The sequence below is a fragment of the Octopus bimaculoides genome, chromosome 10 (genome assembly GCF_046866305.1).
Source record: "Octopus bimaculoides isolate indiv1 chromosome 10, ASM4686630v1, whole genome shotgun sequence".
Classification (NCBI taxonomy): Eukaryota; Metazoa; Mollusca; class Cephalopoda; order Octopoda; family Octopodidae; genus Octopus; species Octopus bimaculoides.
In genome coordinates, this window is record NC_142937.1 from 26,216,329 (window position 1) to 26,238,787 (window position 22,459).

The 22,459-nt window shown below is 38.2% G+C and overlaps 2 protein-coding genes across 2 annotated transcripts in view; one reads left to right on the forward strand and one right to left on the reverse strand.

The window, feature by feature from the left end:
• Window positions 1–4,446, reverse strand: part of LOC106880774 (eukaryotic translation initiation factor 2 subunit 1) — a 40,587-nt gene extending 36,141 nt beyond the window's left edge. The window contains exon 1 of the mRNA XM_014930892.3: window positions 4,073–4,446. The gene's annotated coding sequence lies outside the window, so the exon portion shown is untranslated. The remainder of the gene's footprint in view (window positions 1–4,072) is intronic.
• Window positions 1–22,459, forward strand: part of LOC106877474 (RING finger protein 11) — a 61,708-nt gene that overhangs the window by 1,086 nt on the left and 38,163 nt on the right. The gene's annotated exons all lie outside the window — the stretch shown is intronic.

The window sequence follows — 22,459 nt, forward strand, 5'->3', positions numbered from 1 at the left end:
CACACACACACACACACACATAGAAATATATATTTCTTTGTGTGTATAAATATATGTGTTGTATGTGTGGAAAGAAGGATGGTTTTTTACATCCATAAACAATAGGAATAAACAGATTCATTCATCTCCTATATAAGCATGTGTAAATGCGATTCTTTGTTTAAGATATATACACATCACAGTCTAGTGTGTTAATATTGGTATGTGTGTGTTGTAAAAGCTCTACCAAAAGACCACTTTGAATTTAAGACTTTAAAAGCTAGGATACCCCCCTTTAAATCTGTATTCCGTTTACACAGTTTTTGAAAAGCTTATAATATTACTATATTTGTAAACAGACGTGTGTATACATTTTACACAAACACTATACACATTTAAATATAGACATAAACATTTCTCTAGTCTGGTCATAATCCCATTCAGTCCTATGTAAACACACACACGGATAAGCTCTTAATATACTGTATTAATAAACAGCTACTAGATACGTGTATATATTTTATACACACACACACTTTACACTTTCTAAACCCATATAGACACAAGCATATTTATAGGCAGCTCCTAAATCCAACCAGTCTTCCCTGTGTGTGTATATATATATATATATATATATATATATATATATATACACACACACACACGGATAAGCTTAATTGCAATATTTGTAAACAGGCGTGTATATATTTTACACACACACACACACACACACACTTTACGCAGCTCTCATATACACACAGACGTTTTCTTTAGGATGGTTATAAACCCAACTGTCCTATGCAAACATACGTCTACTTTTGTAAACAGACGTGTATATATTTTACACACATCTACGTATACTTTTGTAAACTGGCGTGTGCATATATATATTACACCAACACACACACACTTTACGCAACCATCATATATACACATAAACAATTCTATAGGTTCGTCATATACTAGCCATTCTCTCCTATGTAAACATACCCACATATACACATAGATATTTGTAAACAGGCGTGTATATATTTTACACACACATTTCACACATCCTGCCCTCTTATACATACACAAACATTATGGATTTGGCCATAAACCCATTCAGTCCTATGTAAACACACACACATTCGTGTATATATATATATATATATATATATATATATATATATATATATATATGTTAATCACGTAAGCAGCCCGTCTATAAAAAGTATACCTACTTTCGTATAAACTCAATACACGTATTTACACTCCAGAATTAATCTCTTTTTAAATGCTTTTTTTTTGTTGATGTGTTTGTGTTTATACACCCTCACTAGAAGACTACACGTATTCGGAAATAAGTGTGTACATACATAACTATAAACAAACACACATTCGCACATCCCCACAGTCCAGTACCTCACTTTTTATGGTCCTGAATTGAAATTGGCTTTTTAATAAATAGTTATATATATATATATATATATATATATATATATATATATATATATATATATATATATATATATATTATATATATATATTATATATATATAATATGTGTGTGTCTGTTTCTTTGTTGGTTCTCGAGGAACAGGGGTTTTGCTAAAATATATAAAAAAAAAATTGCGATGATTATTTTGATTTTTATTTCCAATTAAGAATTTTAGCTTCCTTAATTGATTTTTTTTTCTTTCTTAAGGTGACCTCCCCCTCCCCCACTTGTAATTAGTGGTGATAGTTTATCAACGGTAAGAGAAGTTAGGTCGACCCACAGCGAAATTCGAACACGGAACAGCGGAACAACCGTAGGCTATAGTAAATAGTCTTACGTTAAAGGCGTTCGTCTTTAAAAATTCAATTAATAAAGCTAAAATTCTAAATTGAAATGAATAAATAGATAGGTAACAGAGCAAAATCAAAATAATCAACCTAATTAAAAAATAAAATTAGCAAAACTCTCAGCTTATAGGAACTAAGAACGAAATACACATACACACATATATATACATACATACATGCGTAGGACCGTATTAAACGACAAATTTGAAATTAAGACCGTAAAGACGAAGATACCCTTTCACTCTGTATATACCATACATACACACATATACCCTTAGAGACACATTATGTATTTTAGTACCTATATATATATATATACTTTCTCCGTTGCATAAACACGCATATGCTGATATTGTCTACCGTTTACACATACACACATATGTACACACACACACACGTCCACATACACACACACACATACGTCGACATACTACACACCACACACGAATAAACATGTAGACATTGTTTAGTATATACACACTAAAACACATGCAGACATTTGTCTGGTGAACACATTCCCCCCCTGCATGTGTGTTTAATTAGAGATTTTATTAGCTGTTTTGATTTTTATTATTTGTATATTGGTTATCTCTGTATAGATATGCTGAACTTCAGAAGAAGAAAAAAAAAATCAGTGTTTATTTATTTGATCTGCTGTTTTTTTTTATTATTATTATGATTAATGTTGTTGTGTTTCACTTCGTTCTTCATTCATGGGTAATCCCAGACGAGAATTCATTATTCGTCCAATTAAAATCTCCTGATTAATCAACCAAACAAACAAGCAATAATTGTTATTATATATAATTAAATTTATCTCTCGTTTCTCTTTATTACAGTGCAAAGTAAAATAAAGCAAAATCGTTTTAATTTAATTTCTGTTTTTCTGTAGCCGGATCTAAAAAAAGACGGAAACCGTCAAACGGGATAGAGACTTGAGAAAATATGTGGAGTAAAAATATAAATTTAAAGTTAAAAGTCTACGTGTATGCGTCATAATATTATTTTATAAATTGCAAGTTCTTTGTCCTAGTAGAAGATATGGTGGAGGATTAAGACTGGGTAGGAGGGCCTTACGAATACATAAAAAAAATAGTAACAATAATAATGATAATAGTAGTAGCGATAAAGATTGGTAGCTATTTGTTTGCTTTTCAATCTGTTTGCATTTATTCATATATCTGTCGGTCTATCGATTGATCTAGCCTGTCGACCCGACCTGATGGCTTATAAGATCGTCAGGTACTTCGGCACTCCGAGATTTTTACGGCTGGGGTACGTGTCGTAAATAACCGGAGATGGAAGATGTCTGAACAAAGGTGGCGATACGTGCTATTACATACGTGTGTGTGTGTGTGTGTGTGTGTGTGTATATATATATATATATATATATATATATATATATATATATATATATATACACACACACACACGCGTACATATAATGATAATGAAATATATATCATGTACATACAATGTCATATATATGACACGTATTATGTCGTTATATATATATCATGTGTATATATAGATATATAAATCATGAGTTTGTGTCTATATATACATAGACGATATATACGCAAATACATATATACATAATCACATGTACCATAAGGAGTGCGTGTGCATACACATACGCACACGCGCATCACTATCAATATAATTTAATATCCGTTTTCTGCGCTGACATGGGTAGGACGTTTTTAAGAGGATCTGGCAATATAGAGAATAGCTCTGTGCTCCAATGTCCGTGTTTGTATGGTTTCGACAGTTAGATGCTCCACTTTACAGTGCATTTTCGTGGCACTAGCACTTGTGTGGTTGCTGTGCAACTCACAAGAGTCCCCTAGATTGAGTGGAGATATGGTATAGAGGGAGTAACTTTATATTTAGATGTTGAGAGGTTAAACAGGCTAGAAGGGACAGGACAGGTTTCTAGCAGTAGAGGAAAAACATGGTTACTTTGCATTATATAAGGGTAGGTGGAAGTAATTGAAGTGAAGATAGTGATAAACATGGTGATGAGGTGCCAGAATGTACCCTCAATGTACAAGAAGGTGAATAGAAGAAAGTGTGGGGGTCATAAGATGACAGAGTGCATGAGTAAAGGTTGCAAGTGTGTGTTAGAGGGGGGATAATGAGAGCTGGTTAAAGATAGGGATAAGAGTGAACAGTAAATAAGGGTGGAGATGTTGTTGGTGGGAAAGGAGATAAGAGGGATGGATGTCAGTAGAAGTAGCTCAGGGGAAAGGAAATGAGGACTGACCGGATTAATTCATCTGTCGTTGTTGATGAAGGACATCGTATGGGAGAAGACAAGGTACAGTGTGACCAGCTGTAGCCAATCCGTCCAGTTTGTGTTTGGAAGGCTTTGTTTGCAGGTTGGGCACTGGTGGTCTGTTGGGACTGTAGGCAAAGAGTTGACTCTCGACCTGCGCAGTCATGTTCTGTTTGTAAGAGGGCACCACTATTGGGGCTTCTTCACCAGGTAGAGGTGGTCTTGTGCTTGTGTTTTCCAGGTGTCAGAGTTGAGCTTAAAGCTTTTTAGTGAGGTTTTGAGTGTGTCCTTGAAGCACTATTTCTATCTGCTTTGCATGCTCTTGCCTTCCACCATACAGAAAGAGTGAAAAGCAGAAGAATACAATAGATAGGGAAAGTGTGAGAGACAGGGAGACGGGGGAGTGGGTGGGTAAAGATTACAAAAGCAGTGGGAGAGAGTGAGAGATATAGTGATAAAGGTGGAGGTGGTCAGATGTAGATAGGGGTGAAAGTATGGTGAAAAAACGTGTGGTGGGGGCAGTAGTAGATATTAGATATAAGTGTCAATAGGAAGTTGAGAGGAAATGGAGAGATAACTGGTAGCACAGAAAGGGTAGAAATACGAGTCGAGTTGGAAGAGACAATGTTAATAAAGGATGGATGTCGTTTGAGGGGAAATGAAGCAGTGGGGAAGGCTTCACAGAAATAAGTTGAGCATGGGGGCCAGTTGTGAGAATGCACATACATTTCTGGAACTTCAATTTCATGGTGATGAGTGTTTTTTTGAGTGCCATGTGTCACCTATCATCTGGATCTTCCTTCCACATTAAGTGGTGCCCTCATCCAAATGTATGGCCATACCAATGCAATTTCTCTCTTGGCACACCACATCTGGTACCTTTTATGCCCATTTTATATGTCTCAACACATCCTCTGCTCCTTTATTCATACACACTAACATTATACACCCAGCAGATCATGCATGCTTCCTTTCTTTTTTGGTCTTTACAAAACCTCTGCTTCAGAGCTCCTATCTCATTACCATATAGCATTGCAGTTAGCACACAACTATCATACTGTCAGCCTTTCACTCTTAAGAGAGAAACCTTTTATTACCAACAGTGGTAAAAGTTCTCTGAACTTTCTCCATACTATTTTTATTCAATAACTCTACTTTCAGAATGTCCTCCTCCACTGTGAATTTGATCATCTCAGCAACAGAATTTATCTGCCATCTCTGGGGATCCTCCTGGGCATATGAGAAAATCTTTCTGATGCACTCTTAGTGCTTATTATACCTGCATTCATACCACATACTAAGTCTACTTTCTTTGTTAACCTCCTTGTAATTCCTCTGTATCTCTTGTTTTTTACTAGGTACACTGTATGGAATTTTTACTTCTTTCCTACGTATTGAGAAAAGCCATTTCCCTGATGGAAATGCGTTGTCTGTTTTTCTACTTATTAAAGCTTTGGTCTTTGCTAAATTAACTTTAAGATCTTTTGGTTCCAGGTTTTCCTTTCACACCTGAAATTTCTTTTTTTCTAATTTTACTATAGATTCAGCAATAAGAATGAGGTTATGAGCATATAGGAGTTCCCATGGGAATTCGGTGTCAGACTCCTCTATTAAAGCCTGGAAGGTTATGATAAGTAGAAGGGGACTGAGAACTGAGCCTTGATGGACCCCCTACATGCACACCAAATATGATGCTGTATTTGTCGCTAACTCTCATCTTATTGACAAATTCCTCTGTAAATGGCTTGTATGACTCTCAAAAGTCATCCACCTACTTTTAGCTGTTGAAGACTTTCTCCAGGTTGACAAGTGCTAAGTACAGCTGCTTTTAGCTAAATACTTCTACAGGAGAAGGGCATCAGTAATAATTCTTCCTGGTTTAAAACCAAACTACACCTCATCTCATTTACAACTCAGCAGCAATTCCTAATGGTCCAGGGGCTTTCCTTGCATCTATATCCTTAATTTCTTTACCACACTGTTGTCTACTAGAATGGCTGGTCCTTCTGTTGTGTCTGCATTGCAAAAACTCTCTTTTCCCATGCATTCTCCACTTTTTAATAGTCTTTCATAGTAGCACTTCCATGCTGCTTTATTTTTAGAATCATTAAATGCAAGTTACCATTGTTCATTCATACACCCTTCTCAGCCACAATGTTTGGATTCTCTCTGATACACTGTCTCACACTCTGGAACCCCTCATCTTCACACTGGAGAACATTGCAAACCTCGCACATGCACACATGCATACACACTTAGGTCAATAATCATGTACATATATATATATATGTATATAGATGTATCGTGTTGTGGTGAGAGTCATTGTAACCCCTGTAGGATTGGAAGAATGGACTAGCCGAAGTCTTATATAAAGTAGCATATTGGTTGAGATGAGAAAAAAGGTTGTAGGAGTCATTGAGAGTTTGTGGCAGTCGTAGGAAGTTGTTGAGAGTGTTGATAGTTTGTATTTAATTGGAGTATCATGTTTAGTGGAGTAATTTGAAGTATGTCATGTAAAGACAGTTGTGTCTATCCCTGCTTTGTAAAATCTGTATATCCAACGTATAGAGGGATATAAAACGTGTGTTATCATGACCATATAACTTTCATGTTTCATGCTGACATGGGTTGAACAAAGATCTGATGAGTCCAAGGACTGCATCTTGCTCCAGTGTCTGCCATAGCATGGTTTCTATGGCTGGGTGTCCTTCCTAACATCAGCACACTTTACAGTGTGCACTGGGAGCTTTTTTTTCATGCCACCAGCTGTGTTGAGGTCACCATGTAGCTCACAAGTCTACAAATCTGAGGAAGTAGAGTGGGAGACTATGCCTTTATGTTAGATGAGGGTTAAGGTATGAGGGACGAGGTTGAAGTAGAGGAGGTTCTTGTTGTAGAAGAGCTACATGGTTACTCACTTTTATAATAGATAGTAAGAATGAATTGGTGGTGCCTCCAAGGAGATAGATAGTGGAGATGAGATATCTAGTTGGTACTTCATATGCATGTGATAATACTTTTAGGATTTCAGTTTTGCTGTGCCATTCAGGTATTCTGGAGCACAGTGAATTGCCAGCCATCACTGTCTTTTGTCAACTCCTCTGTGAGGTTCTACATCCTGAAATTGGATTTCAGTACTTTGTCTCATGTTTTCCTGGGTTTCCCTCTTCAACAGGTTCCAGCCAAATTTAGTGCTTTGATATGTACATTTTGAATATCTTCCTTCCCCATATCTCCACCATCGATATTTTGCTACCATTTTCTTTCCATTCCAGATTATGATGCTTGAGTAGAAAGAGACTGCACTCTGGCAAACTTTACTCCTCGTCCTTGATTTTTTTTGTCAGCACAGTCTCTTGGACATGTGACCTTGAGGATATGCCCTGACCTCACCATCATCATTATATCTCTCCTCAATGCATCACTCTGTCCACCCATATTCATCACCTCCTGTTCAACCCTCTCCACTGTTCTTTCACTCTGTGACTCTCACTTTCTCTCTCATTAACCTCTTAACACTACTTTTCACTTACCCCTTGCCATAATCTCTCCCCTACCATCCATTCAACAACAGACCTGTGTAATTCCAATAAGGACTGTTTTGGACCCTGGTGAACCACCCAACTCATTCTGGTATCAGAGACAGACTGACCACCCAGTCACTGGGTCCACCTACGCAACTCACCCCATTGCCATTACTACCTTGTTTCTCTCCTTCACACTAATCCCTGACAATAATCTTCCCCTGTTCCTCTTCTCTGTCTCCATTACTCCTACACCAACACCATCGCTTCTTTTATTCTCTCCATTACCATCCTCTGGTAATATATTTCTCCTGTCCATCATGAGGGCTTTCTTTCACTTTGTAAGCTGAGGTGCAAGGCAACCCCCAACTGTGGCTGGTGCCACAGGAAGCACTCAGTACTCTCTGTAAATTGTTGGTAATCAGTTCAAGCAACAACAATGCAAGGCTTGAGAAGGTTCTTTAGTCTTGCTGATGGGCAAAGCAACCTCTATAAGGTTGGTGCCATGAAAAAATGTACACAGCACAGCACACTATATAAAATGGTTGGTGTTCTGTTGGGAAGGGCATCCAGCTGCTGAAATGAAGCCAAAAATGAGATATTGGAGCAAAACGTTGTCCTTCAAGCCCTTGAATCCTGTTGAACAATGCTTTACTTTTGTCAACATGGAAAACAGATGTAAAATGGTGTGTGTATGTGTGTGTGTAGTACTGGTGCAAATAATGTCTATCTTAATGTACCCTCCTGTGAAAGTCCATTGAGTCATGATTAGGTCATGCTTTGTTTCACCATAGCCCACTCAAGTAAGGAGGTGTGAATTGTTGTTGGCTAAAACACATCCATGTGAAGTGGTATTCTCAGGTATCCCTTGGAGGAATTTGTCCAGGTACCATTTTGAAGGAATTGTTTGGGGATAATGTTAAAGCCTATTAAGCAGGTTGAGGTAAAATAGTTGTCACAATGTGCTTATATGCTGTGAGTCTGATTTGCGTGTGGGGTGCATGACATTGGGTTCGAGGCTTGAGTGATTTTTAAACTTGATGGTAAAATCATTTGGTTAATACTGTCAGTTGGTATTTTTTTTTCCTTATTGTGCAGATGAGGTTGTGTTCATTGGTAGTAATGAAAGCAACAAAGTTTGAGATTTTGAAATGGCTCCTCTACTCAAATCCTATTATACCATTTAGTGCTTTTGTTAGTGTCCTTCACAGTGGCTCAATTCTCACAATATTCTATTTAGTATGTAGAGACCCTACAAAGTAACAATATCCTAGGTATGTCTGTATAAAGGAAGAGAAAAGATGAAATGACTGATAACATCTGGCTGTCTGAACTGGAAAGTTCTGAGAATCCAGGAGCTCATCATGTGAGCCATATAACTTTGTTGTTATGTGGGTACTCTAGATTCCTTGAGCTATTGTCTCAAGGAAAGAGAATATGGTTGTTTATTCTTTTCCAAAGTGCACAGGTTCAATTTTTACCTCATTTAGCAAAATATTTTCCCCACCCTTTGGCATACAGACTGGAACTGGTCATCCTCTCTCTTTGTAACTTTCTGAAGTTTCATCATCCATGAAACTTTTTATTCTGTTGTGTTTGATGACATTTGTGATATTGTTTGTGTATGCTATAAAGAATACTGGTCCCAACTGGCCCTTGTGGTACACTACTGATGACTTTTGCTGGGCTTGAGTGGATTTCATCAATCAAAACATGTTGGGCTCTGCATCCCAGGAAACACGTGATACAGTGCAGCAGTTTTCTCCAGATTCCAACATTTGACAGTTTTAATATCAGAATGTTGTGGTTGATTCTGTCAAAGACCTTGCTGAAGTCAAGATATATGTTTGTGTTTAAACCTTCTCCTGATAGTTATAAAATGTCATTAAAGTGATGTAGGAACTGTATTGTGGAGGCACATGGCCTAGTGAGAGCAGCGGACTCGTGGTCGAGAGATCGCAGGTTCAAATCTCAGACTGGGTGATCACTGTGTTTATGAGCGAAACACCTATGCTTCCCGTGGCTTCAGCAGAAGGCAATGGCAAACTTCTGCTGACTCTTTCACCACAACTTTCTCTCACTCTTTCTTCCTGCATCTAGCAGCTCACTTACAACGGACTGGTGTCCCATCCAGGTGGGGAACCTTTATGCCAATGAAACCGGGAAACCAACCCTTATGAGCCAGACATGGCTAGAGAAGGAACAAACAACAGGGACTGTGTTAAGTAGTCTCAATCTGTGATTGGTCTCTCTCCCAGAGATAATTTTGGTATTTAATATACCATTATTCATCTTTGTTGTTGAAATAGATGGTTACTATGTGTTATTTCTCTTAGGTTGTTCTCTTATGTAAATAACCTAAGCTATAAATGTCTCTTTTCTTTGTATGTGTGTGTGTGTATATATATATCCCTCCATACTTTTAATCTATCTACTGACACAAAACCGTCCCACTCAGTACTGCTCCCCGCTCCCCCTTGAGGAGTTTTTGTCTTGCAAGGTACTTTGTGACTCTGTTGGTGCTGGCGCCATGTAAAAAGCACCCAGTCCACTCTGTAAAGTGTTTTAGTAATAGGAAGGTCATCCAGGTGTAGAAACCATGCCAAAACAGACAATGGAGCTTGGTGTAGCTCCTGGTCTTGCCAGTTCCTGTCAAACTGCCCAACCCATGCCAGCATGGAAAATGGATATTAAATGATGATGACTAAGTGACTAGTTCTGCTGGGGTGGGGGGTCAAAGTCAGACAACTGCTGTGCTGATGACACTTATTGAGGTTGAAACATATCACTGCTGTTGAATTGTACCCATGTAATCTGTCTGTCTTTTCCTTAGTGAAATGTTAATTTCAGAGAATTATTGAGATTATTTCCTCTTTTTATTTGTAATTGTTCATAATTCCTACGAAGTGATTGTTTTACCTTTTTTGGATAATTTCGATAAATCTTGTATGTTATTTAATACACCTTTGTCCTTGTTATTCAAATGCATGCCACTGGCCATCACTCTATTTCTCTTAATTTTCATTTATGTGTATGTGTCCCAGAATGTATGTGTGCTTATGTGTTTTTATACACACATACACACATTACATCACATGATCATGTGATTGACCAGACTATTGGATGTTGTTATGCATCACTAGTCACAATGCACTTCGCATTGTTTTAGCTTCCAAATGATGCCAACCCTCTGGCCAAGCAAGCAGCCCCCCCCCTCGATCGGGAGGTTAGTCTGTTACAGGGTGACCCGCTTGCAGCTGAGTAGACTGGAGCAACATGAAATGAGATGTTTTGCTCAACAACACAGCTGGTCTGGGAATTGAAACACAAGCACGAGTGCTACACACTTAACCACTAAGCCACATGCCTTCACCCCCCACCCCCCACCATGTCATTTTTAATTGACTTGGATTTGGGATTGAGAGTTTCATGCAATCCACTTATCAAACTAACTTGAAAATCACGAATTCACTCTCTATGAAGTGTTGAATTACAATTGTTTTCCAGAATGTTCAATCTAAAATTAATATTGGAGAGTCATGTGATTATCAATAAATTTCCAAGTCTTTGTGTTTACCAAAGGCAGAGGAAAGAGGAAATTAGAATAAAATTATAACGTGTAAGGAGATCAGACAATATGAACAAACATATGAGAATATATGCAAAAACAATACAAATATGTATAGACATATATATATATATATATATATATATATATATGAATAAAATGTATATACAAATATCACATACATATATAAATGTGTGTGTGTGTGTGTGGTTAGGGTGTTTAACTCTTGATCATAATGTTGTGAGTTTAATACCTCAGCTAGATGGTACGTTGTATCCTTGTGCAAGGCACTGAACCCATCAATGCCCATGGTCCTTTTCTTTAGGACCAGAAGGATAATCCACATTTCCGCAACACCTGTATTTTTCTAAGATATTAGTTAGTCATCAAGACAGAGGGTCTCTTTCAAACATGGTAATAAATTTTTTTAAAATATATTCAGTATCAGATAAAGTTGTATACAAAAAGATTTTTGTTAATAAATCAAATAAAAACATTTGGGTACTAATGGGTTAATTTCCATACCAGTGGGAAAATGGAGGTTAAGTGCTGCTGCTGGTATATATGTATAAGTACAGTAGACAACACAAACGTGAGCATTTGCTCTATACACAAATGCATGTATATATATGTGTGTGTGTGTGTAATAAGTATGTACAAACATACCCATGTCCATACATAAACATATTGGTCATAAGCACATTTACAAATACATTTAAAAAAAATATTCACATTTATTCATGTTCACACACACACACACACACACACACACACACACACACACACACACACACTGTATCATCATCACCATTTGCTGCCTGGCTTCCATATTGGCATGAATGAGATAGTCTGACAGGATCTGATGAGTTGAAGGACTGTGTCATTCTCCAATGTCTACTTTGACTTGGCTTCTGTGCCTGAATGTCCTTCCACCCTGTATATCTACCCATCTGTTGCTCTCTCACCCACACTCTTGTAACCTTACCCATCCTTCCAAATTCTTCTGTCTCTACACTCTCTTCTGCTCTTCTTCTTGGACATGTTAGTTTGAGGGTACATTATGGCACCTCGTCACCAACATATTTGCTTATCACTACAGCCACCTCTACCAACCCATGTAAAACGCAAGGAAGCCATGAATCCCCACCTGAACAGCAAAGTAAATCTTTTCCTGCTTCTCTCATCATTTATTAAATCCTTAACGCATTGCATAAAGTGATTACCCCAATCTCCTATTCTCTCTTAACTTTGCAAATTACAAGTCGAACTTATTAGTGTTGTTATCACGAAAAAACAAACGCTTAGTACATTCTGTAAAGAGATTGGCATTAGGAGGTGCATCTAGTCGTAGAAACCATGTAAAAACAGATACTGGAGCACGACGTGGTACTTCAACTTGTTGGATCTTGTCAAAACGTCCAGTCCATGCCAGCACGGAAAGCAGACGTGAAAATGATATATTTATACGTAACATTAAACACAAACGGACATATAGTCATAATGCACGCACGCGCACTAACATATTATATATCACTCGCGCATTTGTGTGTAAAAAATTCGTAGTGTTTCGTTCGTATAGCGTACTTTTTTTTGTACGTTATAGTCCGCTGCTGGCGTCCAAGATACTTTTTGCCCGTAAACTCTTAATCTATTAGCATTGTGGATTATCCCATTATTAATAAATAAATTCCCAGCAAAACACCTCGCAGTCTTTTTTCAACCTTTTCCAATTCCGGATTCAAATTTGGTAGCAGTTTGCTCCTTCCGTATCGAGAAAATAAATCCGTATCACAGATATATTAAAATTTCAAACAATCTACTTTTCTCTCTTATTTTTATGACCTTGTGACAGCAACAGATATTCGTCGCATTGCACTCTCTCTCTCTCTCTCTCTCTCTCTCTCTCTCTTTATTTTTTGGGGGTGGTGCTGTTTTTAAATATTATTTAGTTATGTATGTATTACAACTTTTACTTTCGTCTTTTTCTAGATTTCTGTTAGTTGAGAATTCTTTAAAAAAAATGTCTCTATCGCCGTCTAATGTTAGAAACTGGGTTGGGTCTGTGTATCTGTTTCTCCCTCTCTTTGTCAACTAAAACAAACACATACACAGAGGCTTTGTCTCCTCTCTTTCTCTCTCAGAGGCTTTGCCTCCTCTCTTTCTCTCTCAGAGGCTTTGCCTCTCTCTCTCTTTCTCACTGCCCTCTTCCCCTCTCTCTCTTTGTCTCACTCTCAAACTCGCAATGTCTTTCTCACCCCCTTCTCTCTTTGTCTGACATACAAATTCTTTCTCGCTTCTCTCTCTCTGTCTCCCTCTCTCTCACTAACACGAGGTTTTTTTTTACCCTCCCTCTCAAACACTCTTTTTCACCTCCTCTCCATCTCACACACTTTTTATCACTCTTTTGCTCTGGTGCTCTGTCTGTCTCTCTCTCACTCCTTCTTTCCCAGTCACACATACGCTCCCTCACTCCCTCTCCGTCTCCTCTTCCAGCCCTTCATCTCTCAATGTAAATAACTCCTGTGTTGCTGTCACCTGGTCCACTGACAAATGCTGTTCGGTTGCAGTTTGTTTGTCGCCTGACCTAGGGCTAAAGAGAATTTGGTGGGACGCAACAAATCTCCCTGCAATATATCTTCCATCTACCCTTATCTATCTATCTATCTATCTATCTATCTATCACACACATACATAAAAAAACGCACAATCACACGCATGCACTCTTACAGATACGCATATCAGCTCTCTCTCTTTCTCACACACACACACACACTCTTTTACACACCCACATACACAGAAACCAGTAACTACGCCAAAGCCTAGGTTATTGGCCTTCGTTCTTCCTTCGTCACACCTGGTTATTGTTGTTGTTATTACGTAAACAAGGACGGTAATTGAGACACAACAGCAGCGAACTTAATGCAACACCGTATTTCGTTTCGTGTTGGGATTGAATGAATATTCGACCAATATATTCGTTTTGTCTTACTTTCAATAAAAATAAACACCGATGATGTTAACTGTCCTATCGATGTCTCACCTTTGTAACTCCTTATGATTAATAACAAGATATTATTGTCGTCATTTCACTTGAAGGAAAGTGAGGAAGAGGGAAGTGCTGTCTCCCAGCAATTTTGTTGAAAGAAGAGTGAATGGAGCAAGAATGGTTCTAATGAACGGGGGCCTACTCTAAGCATGCGGCTGTAGACGATGTAGAGAGAGTACTTGCCCTAACGGTCAGGGCCTCTGTGATTTTGTGGGGTTTCTGCGAGCAGCCTTAGAAAATCTTCCTCTTTTGGGGAATTATTCACTGTTAACACGCCTTTTTATGTAACCCCACATTATACTGTCCTGTACCGTCCACAATGTTTTTCGCGAACACTTAGTGGTTAAAGCAAACATTATTGTTAAAAAGGTAGGTTGGCTAAATGATTAGAGCGTCGGCAAAAATGTGTTGTGGTATTTCTCCGGCTCTTTACGTTCTGAGTTCAAATCACTCGAAATCAATTTAGTCTTTCATCTTTTGGGGGTCGATAAAATTCTAGTCAAGTACTGAGGTCGATGGCATCCACTAAATCCCTTCCACCTCCGTCAGAATTGCTGGCCTTGCGTTGCCTAAATCAGAAGCAGTTGTTATGTAATCTCGGCAGTGGATTGGCACAGTCGCTAGAGGTGTTGGATGAAATATCTTGCAATGTTTGTTCTAGCTCTTTTACATTGAGTTCAAATCCCACTATGGCTGTGTGTGTGTGTATTGCACAGGTTGTTGGATCAATGTAGCACCACATCACTAGCCAATCACAAGACAAATATCTGAAACCATAGAATCTATAGGACTTCGTCACTCCTACATCAACATATCACACCACTCACCGCTCCATGTGTTTATTATATGTTGTTTCAATATAATATATTTGTATGGTTATTTACAATGTGTTAGTTTAAAAAAACGCAGTGTGTCCTCATTTAATCTTTGTCTTTCGTACGGACATGGGTTGGAGTGTTTGACAGGATCCAACGAATCTGAAGACCACATCTTGCTCGTGTCTCAGTTTTGGCCTGGTTTCTACAAATGAACGTCATTCCTAACATCAGAGCCACTTCACACAATGTACTTGATGGATGCTTTTATAGTACAAGCACAAGAGAGGCCATTATGTAACTCATAAGACAAATGAGCTCCTCTTAACTGGTTGAGAGTATAATAGAGTGCGAGATAGCTTTGTACTAGGTTTAGAGGACTGAAAATACGTTAGAAGGGATGGGAACAAGTTTGTTGTAGAGGTGATACATAACAACATTGGCATTTTGTAAGATCAAGTCGGAGTAATCGGGATAGTGCTAGAGGTCTAGTGGTCAGGATGTTGCTCTCACGATTGCTAAATTGTGGGTTTCATTCCTGGACTGAGCATTGTGTTGTGCTTTTGAGCAAAACACTTCATTTCACGTTGCTGTAGTGGGGGGGGGCGCATTAGAGCGGCAGAGTTGTTGGCTCATCAGGTATAGTGTAAAGCATTTATGCTGATGCATCAACAATTCTGCCACTTTCTCACCTGCTAGAGCAACTTGAAATGAAGTGTTTTGCTCAAGAACTCAATACACTGCCTGGTCGAGGAATTGAACTCGTGATATAATGATCATGAGTGCAATACCCAAACCACTGGATCATATACCTTCATATTTGATAGCATACAAGCTATTTTTTACTAAGTATAAATCATCCCAGGTCCTATATGCATGATTGCTTTTTTATCCTTTAGCATTCAGATTTCTCTGTCAAATGTAATGCTTATTTATTCACATTGATTTGAATTTATCATGCATTATCTTGAAGCTTTGAAATTTCAATGACGTGATTGTTTATTTTTAGAATAATATTGTAGAACGGCCGGATCTGGCCAGTTTGAAGGTAAAACAGGTAGATTATTTTGGCCAGATATGGCTGGTTTAAATGCTAAAGGGTTAACTATTACATGCTTTAGTTCACTAAAAGTAGTTTTTCCTCATATGTGCTGTTGAAATTGGGGCACATCTAATATGCCTGCGCATGTTTTATTTTATCAAATACAGCATCTGTCAAATATTAATCAGTTGTACTTGCCCTCATATTTGAGGGCTTGTTCTTTAGGCCCTGACCTTCTGTTGGAAATATATATAGAATAAGTCATAAGATTAGTGACAGTTGGCAAGCACCTACACAGTGCCAGACTAAATACCTTTTCTTTGTTTTTTTCCCTTTGTCAAGAAGTTTCTTTTTAATTTCTAGTTTTTTTTTACTGTTTTTCGTCCTTTCAGATTTTATAATTCTTTGGCTTAATCCATTTGAGTGGTAGGGTGAAGGCATATGGCTTAGTGGTTAAGATGTTTGGCTCATGGTTATAGGTTTGATTCCCATTGGTATGTTGTGTCCTTGAGCAAGACACTTTATATTTCACATTGCTTCACTCCACTCAGCTGGATGAGTAATACCTGTATTTCAACGGGCCAGTCTTGTCATATTCTGAATTTCCCTAAAAACTATACTAAGGGTACACACGTCTGTGGAGTGCTGTTATTGAATCTCTGTAGTTTGGAAGTTTGCTTTGCAGATTCGGTAAGAGGAAGAATTCTTCCTGTTACTGAATCATATCAGTCTTGAGTCTTACGATTTATAATGTTGGTGACTGACATTATAACATCCCTCCTTGAATCGGATATCAGTCCATCATAAAGCTAACTTCTCACCTATTGCTGGAACTCATTTACAACTGTGTGGAATGAAGCAACGTGAAGTAAACTGTTTTACTCAAGAACACGTCACCTGGTCTCGGAATCAAAACCACGGTCTTACCGCCATGAGTACAACACCTTCGTCACCCAAAAGCCGAAATACTGACAGTTTGACAATGTCCAGGTGGATGTATCAAATAGATACGAGTGTGCCATTCCCTCCCCGCCTCCAAAATTTCTTTTGATTCCTATTTTTAAAAACATGCTGGTCTAATTAATTACCTCTTCCCTCCAAATTTTAAAACTTCTGAAAATCATTTTTTGGGTCGGTGGGGGAAGGAGATTCTGCGTTTAAAAACGGAAATTCTAATACTGTAAAAAAAATTTAATTTTCAAAATTTTCATTCCAGTGTCACCCCCAGTATTCAATGCTAATTGCTTACGCTAATTTTCCCCTGCTTTCAAAACCAAATGTCGCTAGACAAATTCCTGTAGTTTCCACCATATTGTAGAAACATCAACTTCGTATCTGTATTGGACGGAATACAACTTGCTTTGTATACATATACGTCGCCCCGTTTAACACCCAACTGGTACTTTCCGTGCCTTTAGCGGACTCCACACTATAGAAGGAATTGGGCCAGGGTCTCTGGTTTGAAGATTTCTTCCTTCCAGTTTTAGAGGCCCTTTAAAGGGTCAAAGGCACCGACTTTTTTATTGACTAAAACGATAAAAACAAACAAAAACGAAAGACAAATCGTATTCTGTACACGTGTATCAGTGTCATGTGTGTGTGTGTGTTGAGAGAGAGAGTGTGCATGTTTTGTTGCCATGTCTGGATGTGCATTTGTGTATCGCCATGTTATTGAGTGTGTGTGTGTGTGTGTGTGTGTATATGCTGATGTGTGTATTTATTTGCCCGGCAAAATTAGGCATGATGGTTCCATGTATGTCTGCGTCGATTTTATGTAAGTGTATGTATTACACCCCCCCCCCCCACACACACAGAGCTTGTGTGTGTATGTTTATATAAATATCTGACACTTGTGATATCTACAGATTGGTGCCCCTCTCACTTTGTTTCCTCGAAATTTTTTATTTATTTCCTAATAAAACTTTACAGAAAAACATTTTCGAGGATGTAGATTACGAGTATGCTGATAAAATTTGAGAAAGAAAAAAAATTCGGATGAGTTTCAGCCAGTTCTCTCCCTACTCTCACCCCAACTTTATCTTCATCAATTTTCGTTAGCGTTTTTTGCTTGTTTTTTTCTTCTTTTTCTTTCGGATTTGTGTTTGAAATATCAACATATCATTATCTGTACTTTCGAAAACGGATTTCTACGAAATGTAATTTAAAAACACATTTTAGAAAGAGATATAAGGAAACAAAGTTAGGAAGGAGCGAGAATGATCCTAAACTTTTTCAAAAAAGTATTTTTATGTTATAAATATAGCCATACTTGATAGCATAATAGCATATCTCTGCAAAATTTCATAAAAAAAAAAAAAGCATTTTTCGGTAAGTTACGAAGAATCAAAGTTGGTAGGGCATCAATCTGTAGTTATGCCCTAACTTTTGTTAGGTCACTTCTTGACATTGATATCAACATTGTAGGTGTGTACTCCTGTGTGTGTGTGTGTGTATGTATGTGTGTATGTGTGTGCATGTGTGTATATTTGTGTATACCTGTGTGTGTGTGTGTGTGTGTGTATGTATATATATATATATATATATATATATATCCGGCCTTTTGACAGGTCTTATTTTTCGTCCTGCAGGGTGTCCAACAACACCATCCTCACCAAGCAAGCCTGGTGGGGTTGCCAGTTTAGTCGCCGACGACCCGACCATGCAACAGGTTGTACTGGATTACATGTTACCAGTAGCACTGAAGAGCGACCTGTTCAAGATGATGGAAATCTTGATACGGAAATACACCTGCGAATTCAAAGGGCAGCAAAAGCATTTGGTGGCTTGGAGTCACGCTTCTGGCGCCAGCGACATATAAATAACAATACAAAGCTGGCTCTTTACAAATCATTTGTCTTAACATCCCTATTGTATTCCTGTGAAACTTGGACCTGTTATGAAAGGCATTTTAAAATGTTAGAAAAATTCCACCAAAAATGCCTTCGTCATATTTTAAGAATTAAATGGAATTCTTTTACTCCAAACACAGATATCCTTGCATCTGCAGGCATCCCCTCAATTAAAGCCATGATTTTGAGGAACCAATTGAGATGGTGTGGCCATATTGTTCGAATGGCAGATGAACGCATGCCGAAACAGCTGTTTTATGGTGAGCTTGCAGAGGGGAAACGTTATCGTCATAAACCTAAAAAAAGGTTTAAGGATGGCATAAGGACTGCTATGAAGTCAATTGGAATGGCTCCAAAAGATATAGAAGTCCTCGCTTCAGATCGAGTTGGATGGCGAACAAGGGCGTGGAGTGGAGTGAAAGCATTTGAAGAGGCCAGGATGATGCAAGCAGGGCTCAAGAGATATTTAAGGAAAAATGTAAAGACTGAGAAGGTGAATGACAAGGACCTTTTTGTGTGCACAGTCTGTGACAGACCATGTCTGTCCTTGGCTGGCCTCAAATCTCACCTGCGAACCCATGGAAAACAAACCTCATCCAGCTATTCTGATTATATGTTTGTGCACACGTTTGAATGTGGTGTGTGCCAGAGGGTTTGCAAATCCAATGGGGGTCTTAAAAGACATGTTAGGATCCACAATGAGCAGAACTTACTTGCAGGTATTGGTAGTGCAAATCAGAGGTGCAATCTGTGTGGGTGTTTTTTCAAAACACTGTCTGATTTAAAAAGCCACATCAGACGCCATGAAAGGGCTAAGGTGTAGGTGCAGGAGGTGGTCAAACTCTGTTTAAGGAGTAGACAACCACCATATATATATATATATACATATATATATATATATATATATATCTGTAAAAATATTTGACACTTAATATATAAATATATCCACACACACATACACACAAATCATTGTCTTCCTATTCTAGTCTGTAAACTCATTGTATGGTATACATTGTCGATTCCGTTACATCGCATATCTGATAATTTCATAACTTTTTATAAAGCACTCGAAATTGTTGCTGGTTAATTACAGATGCTAATAACGTTAATTTTAATTAATTACATGCATTTCATTCTATCGATTTTTTTCAATGAATGACAAAAAGTTATCAGGTGTATCATAAAAATTGAACATTATATCTGATGTTATAAGAATAAAGCGATTCTGGAAGTATCTGTTTTCACGACATGTTAAAAGGACGAGACATAAAGGAGCCTCGACATGGTCAAAGAATTTGCTAGAAACAGTAGCCAAATCACACCCTACTGCCTAAAAAAGGAAGGACATGTTGAACAATGTTGTCCTGGGTGTCTAAAAAGACGGAATGGTCTAAACTAGATTGTCTCTGCTTCATAAATCTGGTCGATCAGAGCTGATTTGAGACTTAATGAATAAACAACAGGTGTTATTTGGCAATACCTGCACAAGTGTGAGCCACTGTTTATTCTTTAATTGTTTGTCCTTTGACTGCGGTCATGCTGGAGCATCACCTTTAGTCGAACAATTCGACCCCAGGACTTATTCTTTGTAAATCTAGTACTTATTTTATTGGTGTCTTTTGCCGAACCGCTAAGTTACGGGAACATAAACACACCAACATCGGTTGTCAAACGATGGTGGTGGTGGGGACAAACAGACACACACACACACACACACACACACTCACCCATATACAACGGGCTTCTTTCAGTTTCCGTCTACCAAATCCACTCACAAGGCTTTGGTCAGCCTGAAGCTATAGTAGAAGACACTTGCCTAAGATGCCACGCAGTGGGCCTGAACCCGGAGCCATGTGGTTGGGAAGCAAGGTATTTACCACACTGCCACGCCTTCATAACTTTCTGGAAAATTGGTATTTTTTACAGAAATTTTGTACAAACATCTTTCGGATGGTGTAGAGTACGATTATATCGGAAGCGTAAAAAAAAAGTGGGCGCGCGTGCGCGATCACACACACACACACACACACACACACACACACACACACACGTATGTCTGTTACATAGCTTTACATACATATCATAACTTGACAATATGTGGACTGGGAGCCCTGTTGACAGACCGTTAATATTCATAGTACGGGGACACAAACACACCAACACTGGTTGTCAAGCGGTGGTGGGCGAACAACCACACACACATTTTAAATGATTGATACCGAAGACAGAGTGTACTGGAAGCTTTATTTAGGACAATGATCGTTTCTGCTTGCTTCTGCACTACTCTCTATTGGGTAGGGAACGATATAATGGAATCGAATGCGCCCCACAGTGCAGAAGAAACCTCATCAGGTGACATGTATATGATGGACTTACACATGGCCACGCCTGCGCCTGTAATCTACACCATCAGAATGGTATTTGTAGAAAATTTCACTAAAATATCAATTTTTCTGAAAGTTATGAGGAAACAAAGTCGGTGGGAGGGGGGAGACGTCACACTTGTGTACGTATGCCATGCCGCAACCTTTATTTTTACTACTTCACTGATTTTGAAGATTATGAGTGTAATACTATTTTTCTATACATCAGTTTTAATTATTGATAAATATTTTTGAAACAAACGACGCATCTATGCTATCTCGTTGCTTTAACTTAGTATCGATTACATTAACCGGTGATTAATTAATTAATCCCATAACTTTTTTTTATTTAAATGATTCAAATTTGTTTTGTTTTTTTATCTAGTAGTTTAAAGTGTGAAAGTTTTTGTCGGGACGTTTTGAGTTAACCTTGGATAATTTGAAGACTGAATATAAATTAGAAAACTTCATGTCACATTCGTTCAGGTTTTAAGGATGTTTGAGGGTAGGAGCTATTATTTCTAAAACTCCTAATTATAACGTGGGCTTAATTGAATAATGGGGGCAATATATATTATAATAACTTTGAACGCGCGCTAGCTGTATATATTTTGCAGAATAGTTTACGATTAAAAATTGAAATGCTTTTCGTTTATGAAAATGAACCGGGATGGCGGGTAGGAAGACAGACTGAACATGGTTGCAGGCCAGATCTGGTCCACGGGCCACCTGTTTGACATCCTTGTCTTAAAGGGAGAAGTCAGAATGATTGTCATGCCGACATATATATTTGGTGGTGGTTCATGAGAGGAAGCCTATTAAATATCAAGAGCTATTGGAATAGTGTAGTAACAGAACTAGCAAGTACATTGCTAGGTAACTGAAGTGGGTTGCCTGTTTTTTTTAATTTTTTAGCGTTTATTCTGCAAAGCTCTGACTCGGCTTGGAGTTCCTGCTGCAGCAAAAAGCGGGACCATGATTCCCATTACTGAATTTGTAGAGATGACCATTAAGTAGCTTTGGATAAAGAGGGCAGACAATTGGTTTGCTGCTGCTGGGATGAAAGCTGTGACTCGATCAGTTGAATGAGGAGGAGGCCTGATGTTGAAAGAACTGAAACCCCTAAGGCCCCCAGAAACATCACTGGTAATGCATCCTAGAGCATCCA